Here is a 19,938-nt window from a genome sequence, read left to right as displayed (position 1 = left end):
ATTATTAAAAAAAAGACATATGATATATACTCCAGGTCTGAACAATTTTTGGCAAATGCACCATTGACCAGATTTTCACTCTGCTCTCCTGGAAAAGACCCACGAAAAACACATCGTCACATTCCACCTATCCTTCGACTATAAGGCCGCATTCGGCAGCCCTATCCGTTCAAATGTGTTTAAAGCCATGTCTGCGTTTGACATTCCTGTAAAATTAGTACGGATATGCAGGATAACTTTAACTGGTACAATATCAGCAGTTAAAGTCGGAAAGGAGCTCTTCAATACCGAACGAGGATTCAGACAAGGTGACAGTTTGTCGTGTGACTTTTTTTACATCCTGCTGAAAGAGGTCATACAAGAGGCAAAGGTGTTACTACTTGCAAAATAATTTTTTATCCACTGGGAAAGTAAAGTGTTGTATGCCTTGTGGGCTATAATGTCAGAATAAATAATAACAAATACAACAAGTCGTTCTTTTGGTTTTACATATTTGTAAAATTTTTCAAAAACACGAAAAATTAGTGGAATGTCAGGTTTTCTTTACAAAATCAAGTTGATATTGTTTCATCCACAAATCATAAATTTCTTCTTACCAATGTTGTAAAATTCATCTTTAAACAAAGGGATTTTAGAATATATTTTTCTATATTCTTCAAAACATTACACACACAGTCACACATTTTATATGACTTTGGCATAACAAGCCACAATATGAATCAAATTTTAACTTGTAAGCAGTGTTGCCACTTTAGCACTTTTAGTGCTAGATTTAGCTCTTTTTAATCTCGTTTAGCACCAAAAAAAGTGACCTAGCACGTAGCACTTTTTTTAGCATTTTTATTTTAGTTCGATTTCACTGTGACGAATAGCATTTTCCCTTTATGCGAAAAGTATTATTGCCAGTTGTAAAAATATGTCATAGCATCTGTAAACAACTTATAAAGCTCGGTCGGACCAAACTTTATTGTGTGGTGTGTATTCAAAAATTCCTAACAAATGGTCGTTTTCTTCATATGGTGAATATGACATATGGCATAGCCACTCAGGTTGTAAACCTGGGTTAGGAAATTAAGAGGGGCTATTGTATGGCAGCGATGTAAAAATCATGAAACTATGTTGGAAACATTCTGGAAAGAAGTTATTTATCCACCGGGTATCATGAAACCCAATTTATAGCCACTTCAAAATTCCGAAAATAAGTCGCGTTCCACTTTATGTGGGGGGTTTTGCCAAAAGAAATATTTTGGCAAACATAATTTTTTACCCCAGAGAATGCGTCCAAAACTTAAAAAATAAGGCTAGCATTTTTTCTCAACAAAGTTTTGGCAACACTGCTTGTAAGTAGCTATGGGGATTAAAATAGAAGGTATATCACCTCAGTGTTTTAGATCGACCAAGAATTCACCAATCTACTTATATTTTGAAATGGTGCGTGTTGTGAGATAACACACTACAGAGAAAGGCAGGTTAATTTCGATATTATAAACATACATTGCATTATCTAAGCCCCCACTCCACCATTTCTAGTCTCCAAGTAATTATTGCCTTCATACCACACCCACAAGTACAGACAAACATATATGCGTATCCATTGTTATTTATCTCTCTTCACCTTTAAATTGCTACTTAAACTTTTATCCAATATTATTATGTTTTTTTATTGTTTTCGTTCATTGTTTGGCCCCCCAATTTTGTTTTTCACTGTGCAAAGTTCACAATGGATGAATGAGTGAATGAATGAGCCGTATCATCATCAACATCATCAAAGACGAAGAAGAAGCAGCAGCAGCAACATCAGCAAAGAAAAACCTCCAACAGATGACTACAAAACGTGCTTTGTTTACTATGCTGAGGGAGGGAGTGGGTGGATAGATAGATGGCTTATTACTGCCTCCGGATAATGAGGATGGTGGGACCGGGGCCGGAGCTGAGGCTGGGAGAACTGTAAAACGGAGATAAATAAACGTTTTGCAGTCTGTGAATTTTGTGCGACTTGCGATTCATCATTTGCGTATTTCTCACACGTTTCGTACAGCTATTTGTATGATTGTTCGTTAGTGGCTATGTGGGGCTGTCCGTGTGTGTGTTTGTGACAGTGTGAGTATTCTACGTTTGATACCGGACTCAAACGGAATTTAAATTGATCCAATAAAGAGAAGTGCCATTATACGCCACAGTGTACCAGCGTAAATGTGAACTGTGATATATTTTTGTTGGTGTTGTCGTTGTGTTTCGTTTGGTTCTTATTCAAATCTGCATCATTCGATTTGGCGCTGTTTTGCTGGGATTTAACTAAATTATAAATTTATGAATTTTACTTTTTCCTCTTTTTTTCTGTGTGAGATTGTGATTGCAGAATGGGGTGTGTGTTTGTGGTTCCTTCACCTCTTAGAAAACATAAAAAAATATATTGTGGAAAAATGCATTTTAAGTGATGCATTTATAAATAGATCCCATGTAATGTTACCTAATTTTGTGGCATACACAGGCATAGTTTTAATTTTAATAATGTAGCGTAGTAAAAATCGTATATCCATATCGGTATGGCCTGCTACCATTCGCACTCGCTCTACTTAATGCAGGCCACAGTAAATAGGTTGATTAAAAACATAACAAAAATCAACTTTATGACCTGAAATAGATTACCAGCCGAACTATTCAATTTGGCTAGATGAATGCATGCCCAATGTTTGGAACCCCAGCATCCCGTGTCCCGTGCACAAAAAGGAGACCAGACGATATGTGCCAACTATAGGGGTATAAGTCTGCTTCCCATCGCATATAAAGTGCTATCTAGCGTGATGTGTGAACTACTGATGCCAATGAAATGGCCAATGACATTATTGGACCATACCAATGCGGGTTCATGCCTGGCAAATCCACCATTGACCAGATTTTCACTCTGCGCTAGATCCTGAAAAAGACCAACGAAAAACACATCGACACAATCCACCTATTCTTCGACTATAAAGCCGCATATCCGTTCAGATGTGTTTAAAGCCATGTCTGCGTTTGGCATTCTTGCAATATTTGTACGGCTATGCAGGATAACTTTAACTGGTACAAGATCAGCAGTTAAAGTCAGAAAGGAGCTCTTGGAGCTCTTCAATACCAACGAGGATTCAGACAAGGTGACAGTTTGTCGTGTGAAGCTAATCTGAACCAATTTCAGAGAAACTTGCTAGATATAAATTTTTATTAATTTCTGTGCGTGTATGGGTCTGTATGGGCCTGTAGTGTACCATTTACTTAAAATCGGACGAAAATATATATAGAAGGTATATGTACATCTGAACCAATTTCAAGGTTATAGTAACAGTACATTGTACAAAATTGTGTGCCGATCGGCCAATCTTTGGGTCTTTAGTGCACAATTTATATTAAATCAGTCGAAAATATATATTGAAATCGGGCCCGATTCTGGCCTAATTCAGTACTCTGTGCAAAATTTCGTGCAAATCGAAAGATATATAGGGGCTTTGGTGCACCATTTACCTTAAATCGGACGAAACTATATATGGGAGCTATATCTTAATCTGAACCGATTTTCTCGAAACTTGGCACACATCATTCTGGACCTAATTCAGTACTCTATGTCAAATTTCGTGCAAATCGAAAGATATATAGGGACTTTGGTGCACCATTTACCTTAAATCGGACGAAATTATATATGGGAGCTATCGAATGGAAGCAAATCGAAAGATATATACGGACTTTGGTGCACCATTTATATAAAAATCGGACGAAACTATATATGGGAGCTATATCTAAATCTGACCCGATTTTCTCGAAACTTAGCACACATCATTCTGGACCTAATTCAGTACTCTGTGCCAAATTTCGTGCAAATCGAAGGATATATAGGGACTTTGGTGCACCATTTACCTTAAATCGGACGAAACTATATGGGAGCTATATCTAAAGTTGACCCGATTTTCTCGAAATTTAGCACACATCATTCTGGACCTAATTCAGTATTCTGTGCCATATTTCGTGCAAATCGAAAGATATATAGGGACTTTGGCGTACTATATACCTTAAATCGGACGAAACTATATATGGGAGCTATATCTAAATCTGAACCGATTTTCTCGAAACTTGGCACACATCATTCTGGACCTAATCCAGTACTCTATGCCAAATTTCGTGTAAATCGAAAGATATATTAGGACTTTGGAACACCATTTACCTTAAATCGGACGAAAATATATATGGGAGCTATATCGAAATTTGAACCGATTTTCCCCATTTTCAATAGGATTCGTCCATGGGCCAATTAAGTGACCTGTGATAAATTTCATCCAAATCGGATCATAAATGCGACCTGTACTTTGTTAACAAAAATGCATGGACGGACATGCATAAATCGACCCTGAAAGTGATTCTATGCATATTCTCAAAAGGAACCATGGGTCTATCTCGATTATTTTTGCCTGTTACAAACATATGCATAAAGACATAATACCCTGTACCACACTGTGGTGAAGGGTATAAGTATTTAAACAAAAAATCACGCTTATGATATCCTATGAACAAAAAGTTTAACAAAAATTCACTCATAACAGTATTTTAACTTTTCTTCTATTTAAATATCAGCACTAGGATAATGCTTTTAAAATTATAATCTCGAAAACTATATTTTCTTTACCTTCACTACTGAGAAATCCCCTGAGTATTTACGGTTTCAACCATTTCAATTTCCAAAATTAAACCAAAAAAAAAAACTTTCTAGCAAAAAATACGAAAAACTTTTCTACGAATAGGGCAATTTTCCTAATTGATTTCAAATCAATATCATTTCTTTGTGGTAGCCATTATCCTTTCCTGTGGAACTTTGCCAATCATTCACCAACAACGATGATGATGATGATTGCTTTTGCCATTTTCTATCCTCTTTCACATTCTCCGAAAAACCCCTATCCTTTAAGTCCTCTGTTGTATGCATTCAAATATTCAAATTACTTTTGGTACCTTTTGAATTTTTTACAAAGTCAGAATAAAGGATTCGTTTTGGGGCCAGTTTATCTGGGTGTTGGCTTTAAAAATGAGGTAACGAAGCGGTGGCATGTCAAAAATCACAGTCACTTTATAATATACACACACACATACAATCTCAGGCGAAGAGGTGGTATGATGTGAAGGTAATAACCACTCATGTTTACAATGAACTCTTCAGTGTAACAGTAATGTCAATTTAGCGTTTTTTTGTAGTACAATAAAATTATATAACTTTCCTACACATAAGCACTAATTTCCGAAGTATCTTTATTATTTTCATAATCTTGAAGAGTTTTATATGAGTACCTGCCTATTGGCCTACCTCACAGTTGCTGAGCCACAGGCGGAAAAGCGCCAACCAGCGCACCAGCACCGAAGTACTGTACCAATCGGAGAGCATGCAAAAGGCACACTCTCCCCTTGCTGAGGAGCGTAACCATAGCCCCGCGAAGCTCCCCAACTGTCAGGCTGGATCGACAGATACAGGGGCACCTGACACCCGCGGTACGGAAAAATTCCGCTCAGACTCGAGACCGGAGCCTCTCCCAGTTCAACACACGTCTGGGCTGGTATCCCAAAACAAAAATAAGCAACGGCGATAACCGCAAGTGGCAAGGAAAAACCTGGCCACAAGCAGTGACAAATACACAAATCACAAACAATTAACATGCTGTCCTCACGGACTGCACAAAGGGCCGAGGGGACCGCGGCATCGGTCATCACAACACAAGCAATGAACCAAACTGCCCTCACGGACAGCCTACACTACATCCACAGGACGAGTGAAGCACATGAAGCGGAAACCACAAACCACCCACGATGCACAGACAACCGCAGGCAGCACGTGCACCACCTATAACTGCCACACCCGGTGCACCGCCACCCGGGGCACCTACACACCACCACCCGGTGCAACCAACCAAACCCAACTGCAAGGGGGCTATGTACGAGGACCACCTCCACTAAGTACTGTCCTTCTCCTAAATGTTTCACAAGCAAAACTACTTAAACAACTAAAGGTCCGATCGTCTTCAAGTGCCCTATTGAAATCCCACCCCGCCCCTCCATTCGATATACCCTAAATCTCTAATGTCATCATAGTAACAGCATTCCGTCAGTATATGCTTCCAGTCCTCGGTCATCCCGCACCCACATAAATCCATCTGGGACAGGCCTCTTTTATGCAGAAAAGCATTGAGAGAGCAATGCCCCGTCAGTAAGAAACAAGTACTTAAGCCAAAGCGAAAGTCTGACCGGTCCACTACGAACGTTGCGTCACGAATAAATTCGTACGTCACCCTCCCTTTGTCACTGTTCGTCCACCTTGTCCTCCACCTATCAACAACACAATCCCGAAGGAAAGTGCTGTACCGCCTACTCTCCCCATCCACCAGGTTAGAAGGCCTGAGCCAATCATCCTCATCCACCTGCAAACCACGCTTAAGCTTATACATGATAGCCCTACATCTCACTTCAAGATCAAGCGGCGCGGCGCCAAGCAGCACCTGCAACGCCTCTGTTGAAACAGTGCGACACACTGGCAAGCACGCTAACATGACGACCGGCTGACACGAAAGGAGCTTCCTCTGCCCGAAGACAGAAGAGGCAGTTCTGTACCATATAGGTGCACCATAAGTTGCGCAGGCAACAAAAAGCCCACCATATATGATACGCACAGAACGCCTACTCAAGCCCCAAATCAGTCCGCAAAACACGCCTGATGGTCCCAACGACCCACAGTGGGTTAGAGTACCATGTTTTCTTGGATCAAATCAGGGAAGCTATGTTAGAATAATTTTTCTTTATTTTTCAGTTAATACCATTAAAATAAGTTAAAAAATGTTTTCTAAGTATATTTGAGTATAATTTTATTAAGTAGTGCCAAATATCAGTGTAGGTATATAGTGCAAGGAGTACAATATGATAACTTAAACATTGAATTTTATACATCTTAAAGTTAATCATCCACGTCGTCATCATCCGCAGCCAGGGATGGTCCGTTTGACGAATTTTCAGGTTTTCGACTGTCAAAAAGGTGTAAACGTCGAAAACGTCATATACCTGTATAAAATGTAGTAAACGTCATTTATTTCAATATTATCACCATATACAGTAATTTTCAAGAACATATATTATTTTTACTGTATATCTGGCTATTCTTTACTAGAACTGATAAAAAATTCTGAATTTTTTTAAGAAAAAAAGTTTGATATTCGATATGAATTTGAGTAAAGCATCGTTATTTCCAAATCGATAAATGTAAATAGCTATGTTATAAAAAACATAATGGTTTTGAGTGGGTTTCCGACATTTCTGACGTATGTATTATACGTCGGAAATGTATGTCATTAACGTCACTGTTTCTGACAGGCCATCTCTGTCCGCAGCATCACCAAAAGGGCATTTGCCACAATTTCGGGTCCGTGAATAAAAAACTTGTGCAAAGTGGTAGACATATTATACCAAGGATACAAAAAGTCGTCCTGTATTGTGTGCATATATTTGAAATTTTTCATTATTAATCTCATGGCCACTGGATACAGCTATAACCGACACGTGCATTTTTATTAAATTAACATATATTTTTGTTATTTCGGCAGATTTTTTTAGCGTTTTTTGATTTCTTTAGCTAAAAATGTCATCTTGTCATTCATTGTTTGAGCGGTCGAATTCATCATAAGCTTCGACGATTATAAAAAACAACGTTCGAACTTGTACCTATAAAAAATGCTAATAAAGAACACTTTTACCCGACTACTTAAAACTGCACAACACAATCACTATTTGCCAAAACAATGAATATTATTAAAATAAACAAAAACAAAATATTATTGTAACAAAGAATATTATTAAAAGAAACAAAAACAACAACAATAAAATAATTAGAAAAAATAACATGAAAAACAAGAAAACACAACACTCAACAACAGCACCAGCCACGAGATCAATGTGACTTTTAGCTAATTTGACTGCTGCAACACTTGTATTAAACAATGCATAGCTTCTAAAAGGCACAAAAGGGCAGCGTAAAATTTTGCAATATAACACAGATTTATGTCCTCTTTAATATAAACCAAAAATTATGACACGAATGTGGACGAATAATAACTATTTATCCATTTAAAATATAAAAATATTAATTTTTTTTGGCATTTTCAATATAAATAACTAAATCTTTATCACTTCCAAACACAATTTCATACTCAAATGTTAACGAAGTATTTGCAAAATAACCTGAACTTCATGGTTCCGTTGAAAAATGTTTAACTTTTACAATACTTTTTAAAATAAATAAAATTTTCAACGGGAACGTTTTCACTTTTTTTAGCCTTTTTTGGCATACAAATTTGTATGAAGTTTGACTTTGAAGTTTCACTACAAAAAAACCAGTCCACTTTTGATATTTATTTCAACGACAAGTGATGTAGAATTTTATATACATTAACCGTGTGCAAAAATTTTTAACGATACTTAAAATTTAATTTTGTAATTAATCCAAGGAAACAGGGTATTCTAACCCACTGTGCGACCGTTGTCAGCTTCTCTTTCAACCGATCGAAGTGTGGAAGAAAATTCAAACGCTCTGACACTGATTTAAAAGTGATCTGAAGTGCACTTATATATTTTGGAAAATACATAAAGGTTCTACATTTAGTTTCATTCGGCACTTGAAAAACTACCCCCATATATCAGTTCTACATTCCAACAGTAAACATTATTTCAAAATTTACGTTTCCAGTTCTCTCCGTTATCTAAATTGTTCCAAACTTAGTGCATTTAGTACTATTCGTACACATAAATTCGAATTTCCAACAGTAATCTAAATTCTAAATCTCAGGATTCCAGCCCTATCTATTCATCACAATCCCCATTGTACCAAATTTAGTACCATGTAGTGTTTTGCATACTCATATGTAAGAATTTCTAAAACTAATTTAGTACTTTTCGTACTCATAAGTACGAATTTCCGAAACTATCCTAATCCTGCTTTCAAATAGTAATTGTAAGTTCAAATTTACGAATTACAAATATATCTGTCCACCAAAATCCAATTGTACCAGATTTGGTACCATTTAGTACTTTTCGTACTACGCGTTCACCAAAGTCCAATTTGTACCAAATTTAGTACTTCTCGTACTCATAAGTATGAATTTCCAAAACTGCACTCTAATAATAATTTTAAGTCCACATTTAAGGATTCCAGTTCTCTCCGCACCAAATTTGGTACCATTTATTACTTTTTGTTGATAATACGATTCTCCAAATCTTCATCAATTCTATACTCAGTAACAACTGCAATTTTTATAAATATTTTTCAGGATCCCTGCCATATCCCCTCACAAAGATCCAAATTGTGTCATATTTAGTATCATTTAGTACTTTTCGTACTTATAAGTTCGAATTTCCAACACTACCTCAGTCCTGTACTTTAACAGTAATTTTAATTCCCAAATTATGGAGTCCAACTCTATCCGTTCACATATAATCAAGTTGTACCAAACATAGTACCATTTAGTACACATATACTTCCATATCTCAATTCTACATCCCAACAGCAAACAATATTCCAAATTTTAGGTTTCCAACACTCTACCTTCACCCAAATATTGAAATTGTACCAAATCTAGTGCCATTTAGTACTTTTCGTACACAAAAATACGAATTTCCTAAGCTTTCTCTATAGCTAAATCCTCAACAGTAAAAGCATCAACATCAACACCACCTCGCAACCAGTATTCCATAAAAAATTTCAAGATTCTAGCTATATTTGTTTAATAGAACTAAATTTAGTAAAATTTAGTACTTTTCCTACATATATAGTCGAATTTCGAAAACCCCTTTTGTTCATCTTTCTAACCTTCCATCAGTGACCCACATTCCAAATTTCAGAATTCTAGCTCTTCCCGCTTGCCAAATACAAAGGGTACTTTTAGTACCCTTCTAGTTCGAATTTCCAAAATCTCAGAATTATCTCACGCCTACACACCAACAACCCGCACTCAATTTGTCAAGCTTCAGACGTTTCGTCTGGACGTTTCGTCAGTCACTCACTGACTTATCACTAAGCTCTTTTATATATTACGTTAAGGGAAGAACAAATCCATTATTTTTATATGAAATATAGGACTTTATTAGACCTATATCGGAATGTCCGATTTGGGCCAAATATGCACCGTTTTATTGTATGATTTGTTCCCAATTTAGAGGAAATTCGAACTCTCTCTAGTAGTCGATTTTCCCTCCCTAGATACCAATTTTTTTTATTATTAAAGAAATTTTGTAATACAAGAGAAAGATGATAATTGTTTGGTGCCAAGTCCGGACTGTATGGCGGATGCATTAAAACTTCCCAAACAAGCCTAGCGTGGCCTAGCGTTGTCCTGGTGGAACACGACACCTCACCTGTTTCTGGCCCATTGCTATCTTCAAATGGTCCAATTGAATTTAGCGTTTGGCCATATGGAAGCAACTCATAATAAATAATCCCCACCAAATGCATAGCAGAACCTTCCTGGCCGTTATTCCTGTTTGGCCACCGTTTGAAGTGCTTCACCGTTCTTTGACCACGATCGTTTTTGCACAGGGTTATGCACTCACCATTCGTTTAAGAAATGGGCCTATCACATTCCGTTTGGTCAAGACTTCGTAGATGAAAATCAGGATGGATCGGATTTTCATCTATACCCTTCATTTATACCCTTCACCACACTGCGGTACAGGGTATTATGTCTTTGTGCATATGTTTGTAACAGGCAGAAGGAAACGAGATAGACACATGGTTCCTTTTGAGAATATGCATAGAATCACTTTCCGAGTCGATTTACGCATGTCCGTCCGTCCGTCTGTCCGTCCCTGTATTTTTGTTAACAATGTACAGATCGCATTTATGATCCGATTTGGATGGAATTTGGCATAGGTCACTTATTTGGCCCAAGGACGAACCCTATTGAAATTGGGAAAAATCGGTTCAGATTTAGATATAGCTCACATATATATTTTCGTCCGATTTAATGTAAATGGTGCACCAAAGTCCCTATATATCTTTCGATTTGCACGAAATTTGGCACAGCTTAATGAATTAGATCTAGAATGATGTTTGTTAAGTTTCCTGAAAATCGGTTCAGATTTAGATATAGCTCCCATATATATTTTCGTCCGATTTTATGTAAATGGTGCACCAAAGTCCCTATATATCTTTCGATTTGCACGAAATTTGGCACAGCGTAATGAATTAGGTTTAGAATGATGTGTGCTAAGTTTCGTGAAAATCGGTTGAGATTCAGATATAGCTCCCATATATATTTCCGTCCGATTTGATGTAAATGGTGCACCAAAGTCCCTTAATATATTTCAGTTTGCATGAAATTTGGTACAGCGTAATGAATTAGTCTAGAATGATGTGTGTTAAGTTTCCTGAAAATCGGTTGAGATTTAGATATAGCTCCCATATATATTTTCGTCCGATTTAAGGTAAATGGTGCACCAAAGTCGCTATATATCTTTCGATTTGCACGAAATTTGGCACAACGTAATGAATTAGGTCTAGAATGATGTGTGTTCAGTTTTGTGAAAGTCGGTTCAGATTTAGATATAGCTCCCATATATATTTTCGTCCGATTTAAGGTAAATGGTGCACCAAAGTCGCTATATATCTTTCGATTTGCACGAAATTTGGTACAGCGTAATGAATTAGGTCTAGAATGATGTGTGTTAAGTTTCGTGAAAATCGGTTGAGATTTCGAAATAGCTCCCATATATATTTTTGTCCGATTTAATGTAAATGGCGCACTAAACGAAATTTTGCATAGAATGATGTATGTTAAGTTTCGTGAAAATCGGTTCAGATTTAGATATAGCTCCCATATATATTTTCGTTCGATTTAAGGTAAATGGTGTACCAAAGTCCCTTAATATATTTCGGTTTGCACGAAATTTGCCACAGCGTAATGATCTAGAATGATGCGTGTTAAGTTTCGTAAAAATCGGTTCAGTTTAGATATAGCTTTAGTATCGTAAAATTTAGTATCGGTTTAGTAAAATTTAGTATCGGTTGCAGAATGTCTTGTTTATGGATCCAATTTCATTTTACTGACCGACTTCTGTTAGGATTAATCTGTTGAATATACCCAAAGTGGTGAAGGGTATTATATAGTCGGCCCCGTCCGACATTACTACTTTCTTTACTGGTTTTTTTCTGTTAATTGGAATGGTACCAAACGTCGAGCTTCTTTTTCAATCCAGCTTTGTGTAAATAGTTTAAAACAGTGTTATGGTCGATTTTTAGCTCCTGGGCGATGTTGCGACTGTTAACATGCCGGTCAAATTCGACCATTTTCACATTTTCGACGAAAAAATAATGGATTTCTTTTTCTCCAACCTAATATTAAGATAAAATCTATAGGTGTGATAGTATTTGGAGAAAAGTATTTAAAAAATATTTTCCAAGGTTATAATGTTCTTGAATACTATTTTTTAAAAAAATATATACACTAAAAAACTTCCGTCTTTGAAAAAATATTTTTTTCTAAATCCACGTTTATAACTTATTTGAAAATTATTCTTTAAAAATCCACATTTGGGGATACTCCTTGAATTTTAAAGCAACGTTTGAAAAAATCCTTTAAGGGGACCCCCTTATTCTTGGGGTCAAAAAATTTTTTTGATTTAATTCGAATCTACAATAATTCAAGAATGTCCCTACAAATTTTCAAGTGTAAATCTCTAGAACTCTTGAAGATATAGCCGATTTATTCTGTCAGCATCAATTGACGGCTGAAGGGCTTCTCAAACTTTAAACGCGTTTTTCTCTTTTGCCAATGGCGGGCACGATAACTCAAAAACTAATAACCCAGTCGATTCCAAATTTTTACACGTTTCTCTGTGAGTGTATAGCTATCGTATGAACTAGGATAAAGCGAATCGGTGAAGATCTTCCTTATTTTTTAACATGGTTCTGGGCCAAAAATCGGCGATTTTCCAAAAATAGTTTTTCAAAGGTCCGCCATTTTATTAATTTTAGAGCGAAGTCAATAATCCTAGTTCATACGAGAGCCAGGCATGTACTCTTTCTAACACCTCTGGAATTTTCGGATTCCGATTTTCCAGTGAGGAGTTATCATGCCCGCCATCAAAAATAAGGACTTTTCTTTGGTCACAAAAAACAACAACAATTTTTTTTTTTGTAAATTATATTTCTTCCTTTTTAAATCTTCAAATATATATATGCAATGTTACAAACCTTAACAAGCATTGGTATTGATTTACCAGCCCATTGAAAATCTTGAAAAATTAAAATCCGGAATGGTGGGGGAGGGGGGGTTCCCTTAAATAACCATTCGCATCAACAGAATAATAATCTTAGTTGACATTACTGACCAAAAACATTTTGTCTACATTGCATTTCCACTTTATGCCACACATACATATACACATTTCCACAAACTCATTTACATTGCCATGAGGTTTTTTTTTCCATGTAAATATGCAAACTTTTATGTTCGACCCTATTTTCGTTATCCTTTTCGGGTGTAAATGAATGTCGATGTAGGTCAATTACAGACAGTGTTCTTTTTTTTACTTGTTGGCCAGCCAGTCAAAGGATTACAAAAACATTTCATTTTTTCCTTTTTCATTCTTCTGAAATCTGATTGCAATCAAAGTATTTACACAGTAACGAGTTGTGTCCTAGCAAAAAGGATTGTTGTTTTTTATTTTTTGTGTTGAATGAACGAAAAGAGGGTTATCACTTGTCATGTCATAATGCCTATCAACGGCTTTGAGTGACCCAATGTTGAATAAAAGGGAAAGAGTAGGATTTTTCTTCAGGTCAAATGAGAAATTATCAAATGTCGTTTGGCTGTTACTCATTGGGTCAATGGCCACGCACGTCTTCCTGTTATTTTCTTGAAAATTGTAATGAAAAAAATAGTGTTTCTTTTTTCAAGTAATGTGACAAGTATTAAGGGAGGAGGGGAAGGTAGGATGGGCTTATTTTTAGAAATTAGATAATAAGTGAGTAAGTGCCTTTTTGTCCTTTTTTGAGGAAAGAAGTGACATTTTTCCTCACCAACAAAAAAAAAGCATAATTAATATTCTACGAGCAGTCATAAAAAGGATACACGTGGAAAAAAGTGTTGCATGAATTTATGAATCTTTAATGATATCAATTAGGGGGGATTAAAGTGCTCCCTTTTCAAAGAAACTGACAGTACTTGAAATAATAAATGTGGGCCATTACTCGAAATATATAAAATTTAAAAGTTTCCTGTGTCCAGTTTTTTTGTAAGGATTATGTACGTCAAATAAAGCAAAATAAATAAAAAACTTATGTAAAATGTATAAATGTCCTAAACTTCTATAGGACCCATATGCACTGTCGATATTAATGTGAAAGGATATAGAATCAAATTTTGAGGGTTTGTTATAAAGATTGTGAGGGTAGCAGTTATTAATGTTCCCAAAAAAAAAAATAAAAAAAAAAAAATAAAAACCAAATATATTCTTTTGGCGAGTATTATCATTATTAAGAATCTATAAGGGAAAATAAAGACTTTGAGTTATGGAGCGATGGTTGGAGCATTTTATATCCTTGTTTGCGGCTATTGCAGGTTATTTTAATTCAAAGGTTCAGTTAATTCAAACGAAGAATATTTTTGTCAAATATACCCTCCTTCTATACACAGTTCTTTTACGTAATTTTCATCCTTATTTTCGGGTAAAAGTGGAAAAGAATTTTTATACAATATTTGGGGGTTACAAAAGTCAGGTCTTGCAATATTTAGTTTACGGTTCCAGAAAATTAGGACGAAGCACATGGACTCGATATAGGAGGATATGTTTTACAAAAATATTCCTAATTTCATTTGACTGAAGACATGCCATCTCAGAAAATCTTTCTACTAAAATTAATATAGACTAGAGATTCGAAGTAGACCCCATAGCATATTTTCCAAATCTTGCTACCAAAAAGCTTGATATTCCATCTAAGCATGATATTCCACATAAATATTCCGAATGATTTTTGGAGTTTTCAATGGTCCGGCCCATTGTGAAGGGTATAAAAAACTAAACGCCATATTTACTGGTTAGTACTTTTTCTCCCCACACAGCTAAAATCGGACGTTAATAGATATGGGAGCTATATCTAAATTTGAACCGATTTTCAGGAAACTTAACACACATCATTCTATACCTAATTCATTACGTTGTGCCAAATTTCGTGCAAATCGAAAGATATATAGGGACTTTGGTGTACCATTTACTTTAAATCGGACGAAAATATATATGGGAGCTATATCCAAATCTGAACCGATTTTTTCCCAATTTCAATAGGGTTCGTCCTTGGGCCAAATAAGTGACCTGTGCCAAATTTTATTCAAATCGGATCATAAATGCGACCTGTACTTTGTTTACAATTTAACATGGACAGACAGATGGACGGACGGACGGACATAAATCGACATTCGATTTCGATAGCGTACTAAATTAAGTCTAGAATGACGTGTGCTAAGTTTCGTGAAAATTGGTTCACATTTAGATGTAGCTCCCATATATATTTTCGTCCGATTTTATGCAATTGGTGCCTTAAAGTGCATATACGTCTTTCTATTTGCATGAATTTTGGTATAGCGTACTGAATTAGGTATAGAATGATGGTGTTAAGCTTCATGAAAAGATCCATAGTTCGTACGATTTACACAACGTACTGAAGTAATATAAATTAGTCTCTGGCAAGTTTCCCCGAAATCGGTACAGATATAGATATATAACAAACACGCGGCGTCTGTAGGATACATATGTAGAATATACCCATATAGTCGGCCCTGTCCGACTTTACTACTTTCCTTACTGGTTTTCAATGTGTCTTTTAAGACTCACTGTCCTTCAGCATCGCTGTTTTTCAGCTCATATATGAATATTTCTTGCGCTTCAGTTCATTGAAATTTTTTTTTATAAAAACTCCCTGTCTTTATTACGTATATAAAAACTTCCCGATCCTCCACTCGTCTATAAAGTCTGCCTCCAGCTCGTCTATAAACACTACCTTCAGTTCGTCTACAAAAACTCCCTGCAGCTCGTCCATAAAGACGCCCATCAGCCCGTCTATAAAGACTCCCTTCAGTCCGTCTGTAAAAAATCCCTTCAACTCGTCTATAAAGACTACCTTCAGCTCGTCTATAATGACCCCCTGCAGTCACCTTTTCTATAAAAACACCCCAGTTCGTCGCCTCTCGTATATAAATATTCCCTGTTCCCATCGTCTATATAATATAATAATAACTCCCTCCAAATCGTCAATAAAGACTCCCATCAACCCGTCTGTACGTACGATTTTCAGCTCGTCTATAGATACTCTGCCCTTTAGCTTATCGAAGAGACTCCCTACCCTTCCTCTCGTTTATAAAGACTTCCCATATAGACTCCTTTCTTTAGCCATCAGTAAACATTTTCAACAGCATCCTGCTCGTTGCTTCAGGACTCCAGTGTACTTCTTTTTATAACACAATGTCTCTAAATTATTGATAATAAAAACCTGTTGTTTAAAAATTCCCTTGCATTCGTAATTTTACTACATTCATCCCTTCCTCCCCTATGACCCCCAAAGACTAAAGGAATTTTGTTGTTTGGATAACATCCCGTCTGTCTATAATTCTACGAAAATAAATGTTATCCTTGGAGGTTACACATTTCTGTTTCTTTTTTTTCTGTGTGTGTATTTATTGTTTGGGGGCATGGAATTTTTGGGGGGTGGTGCGTATGTGTGTGTGGAATGTGGTTTTTTGTTTGACTTGAAATGGCAACAGATACACTTCTGTTACTGCTGCCGTCGTTGTCGTTGCGGTTATGGTAGTGCTGTTGGCTGTTTACAACTTTGGGGCACTACTCTGTGCGTAAATTCGGTCGTTGGGTCGTCGTCGCCGTTATGTGCGTGTATGTGTAAATTGTGTATGTATAACAAGTTGTGGCGGGAAAATCGATAGCAACCCCGCGCGCACATACACACACATACAAACGCATACACACAGCCCTAGGATAAACTAAGGACTAAATCTTATTTACAACCACCCCCGTCGCCGAAACTCCTGGCCAAGGCATATCAAAGAAATGTTAAAGCCAAAAGTTTTCAGCAGGTATGTGTGTGTGTGTGAGGATGTATTTGTATGTAGGTTATTTTCATGTTATGGCTTTAAGTTATTGTCTTCCTACTTTTGTTTTTTTTTGTGGGGGGTGATGATAGACATCTACTTCGATGTAGTCGTCGGGTTAGTATAATTGTTGAATGTAACTAATCAAGGAGGTATGATTTCATGGAGAATGTTTTTTTTCGAGAGTGGGTCTTGTCTTCGTCTTCATTACAACTCACGCAAATACCAAAATAATTATATTGTTCACATTCGAGTTGTTTTTTGTTGCTGTATTGAGGGGGAGTTGCTGGCTGCTTGACTGGAGTGGTCGGAGGCGGAGGGTGTTGCTGATAGTCGCATTATTTATTGTTAGGACACAAATTTCTTTATGGGCATTTTGGTGTGGTTTTCCAAAACAAATTATGGAAAACTTTATGAGCAAAAAATGTCCCCCCTAAGTTGTTGGTGTAGATATTTGGGTCTTTTGTAGCTGTTTCCGTTATGGCTTTAATTTAAAAAAAAAAACCGAAAATATTCTAGTTTCACTTTCATTCACCTGTTTTATTTTTTTTTTCTGTGGATGATACTTCGTTGTTGTTTTTTGGTTCCTGTGGTCGTGGTGGTGGTGCTGCTGCTATTTGAGGTCGTTGTGGTGGGGGGAAGAAAATTACAAATCCTAGATATACACTTTTAGATTATTTTTTATATAACTTCTATTCACTGCTACATCATCTGAATTATTTTTTCAAATCAGATTTTGTTTTAGATTAATTTGTTTTCACTGAATATTTTAAACACTTTTTTACAGATTGGATATTTAAAATATTTTCACAAAATCTGCTTTGTCCCGAGCAATGCTCCCTTTTTCTTTCCAATGTAAAAATCAAAGAAATCTTCTTTTGTAGTTGTAAAATTCCGAATTCCTTTAGTTGTCCTTTGGCTTCTCTAGTTGCCTGCTTTCAGTTCGAAATTACAACACGCGCGTACAACCGTTGACAACGAACTGAGAGTGCTGAAATAACGACACAGCCGTTTCAGTTTGAAAGCTATTCTGTATTTTGGACTGGGGGAAGAAAGCTTTTTCTTGTGTGTGAGAGTTGAAAGCTGTTTTATGTCAAAGAAATTGATGTTAAGGTTTTGAGAAAAAATTCTGTTATATCACAGGTGTAGCGTGCGTTTCAACTTCAAATTTCAATTTGAGTTAAAGGACCAAAAGGTGATATTACATACCTGTCAATGCTTTCGGAAGCTGAATACAATGATACTATCTGGAAACACTAATTAAAATATTCATTTGCACAGCAAGCTAAACCTCTAGCAAAATTTGCCGACACACAGTTCTGGGATTTACAAAATTCCACAATAGTTCAAATAGCTGTATTGTTACAACCACTATTGCTTGAAAAAAACACCACAGATTTGATATTGGTACATGTTTTGACATAGCCCCGATATATAAAACCTTCCTTCTATTCGGTATTTGAAGCTATAATACCCTGACAGTATAGCTGGGCTCATCATAGTATTTGTAGTAAATCAAGTCTAAAGATGGCACCCATCGGACTACTTTTTCTGGTACTTCCCCCACAAAGTGCCCAAATTTTAAAACATTACAACTCCAATATCAAGGGCTAAACTGTGCACATCGTAATTCTTTAACCAGACTTAGATGATGTGCGAAGATGGGGTCATTCGGTTCACCCACTCTGGCATATCCCCAAAAAAAGTGTAAACATAAATGGCGCAACACTAGCTCAGATGCCCCATGGTAACTGTTGTTACACAAATGGCTGCCGGCTAGCGGCAAAGAAAAACCAGTAAGGAAAGTAGTAAAGTCGGACGGGCCGACTATATAACACCCTTCACCACACTATGGGTATATAAAACAGGGCTATTATCATGAAATTGTATGAAAAAAAAAAAAAAAATATATATATATATATATATACTTATATATATGGAAGCTATATCCAAACATGAACCGATTTCAAGGAAACTTGTCACAGCTTAGTTTATACTAAATTCAGTACGTTTCCTTGGTCAATTACTTAAAATCCATCTATAATATAAGGTAGCTATACCTAAATCTCAACCGATTTTCACGAAACTTGACACATCATTCTGACTAATATTCAGTACACTATGCAACATAAGAACTTTATACGCTATATCAAATTTCGTGCAAATCGAAAGATATATAGGGACTTTGGTGTACCATTTACATGACATCGGACGAAACTATATATGGGAGCTATATTTAAATCTGGACCGATTTTCACGAAACTTGGCAGGCATCACTCTAGGTTCAGTACAGTACGTTATGCCGAATTTCGTGCAAATCGAAAGATATATAGGGACTTTGGCGCACCATTTACATTAAATCGGACGATAATATATATGGAGCTATATCTAGATCTGAACCGATTTTCACGAAACTCAACACACATCATTCTAGATTTAATTTAGTACACTATACAAAATTTCGTGCAGATCGAAAGATATATAGGGACTTTGGTGCACCATTTACATAAAATCGGACGAAGCTATATATGGGGGCTATATCTAAATCTGGACCGATTTTCACGAAACTTGGCAGACATCACTCTATGCTCAGTTCAGTACGTCATGCCAAATTTCGTGCAAATAGAAAGATATATAGGGACTTTGGTGCACCAATTACATGAAATCGGACGAAACTATATATGGGAGCTATATCTAAATCTGGACCGATTTCCATGAGACTTGGCAGACATCACTCTAGGCTCAATTCAGTACGTTATGCCAAATTTCGTGCAAATCGAAGTATATATAG

Source organism: Musca vetustissima, unplaced genomic scaffold, assembly GCF_032173495.1.
Source record: "Musca vetustissima isolate MV318-11 ecotype Yass unplaced genomic scaffold, APGP_CSIRO_Mvet_v1 utg35627, whole genome shotgun sequence".
Lineage (NCBI taxonomy): Eukaryota > Metazoa > Arthropoda > Insecta > Diptera > Muscidae > Musca > Musca vetustissima.
This window is presented reverse-complemented; position numbering follows the sequence as displayed.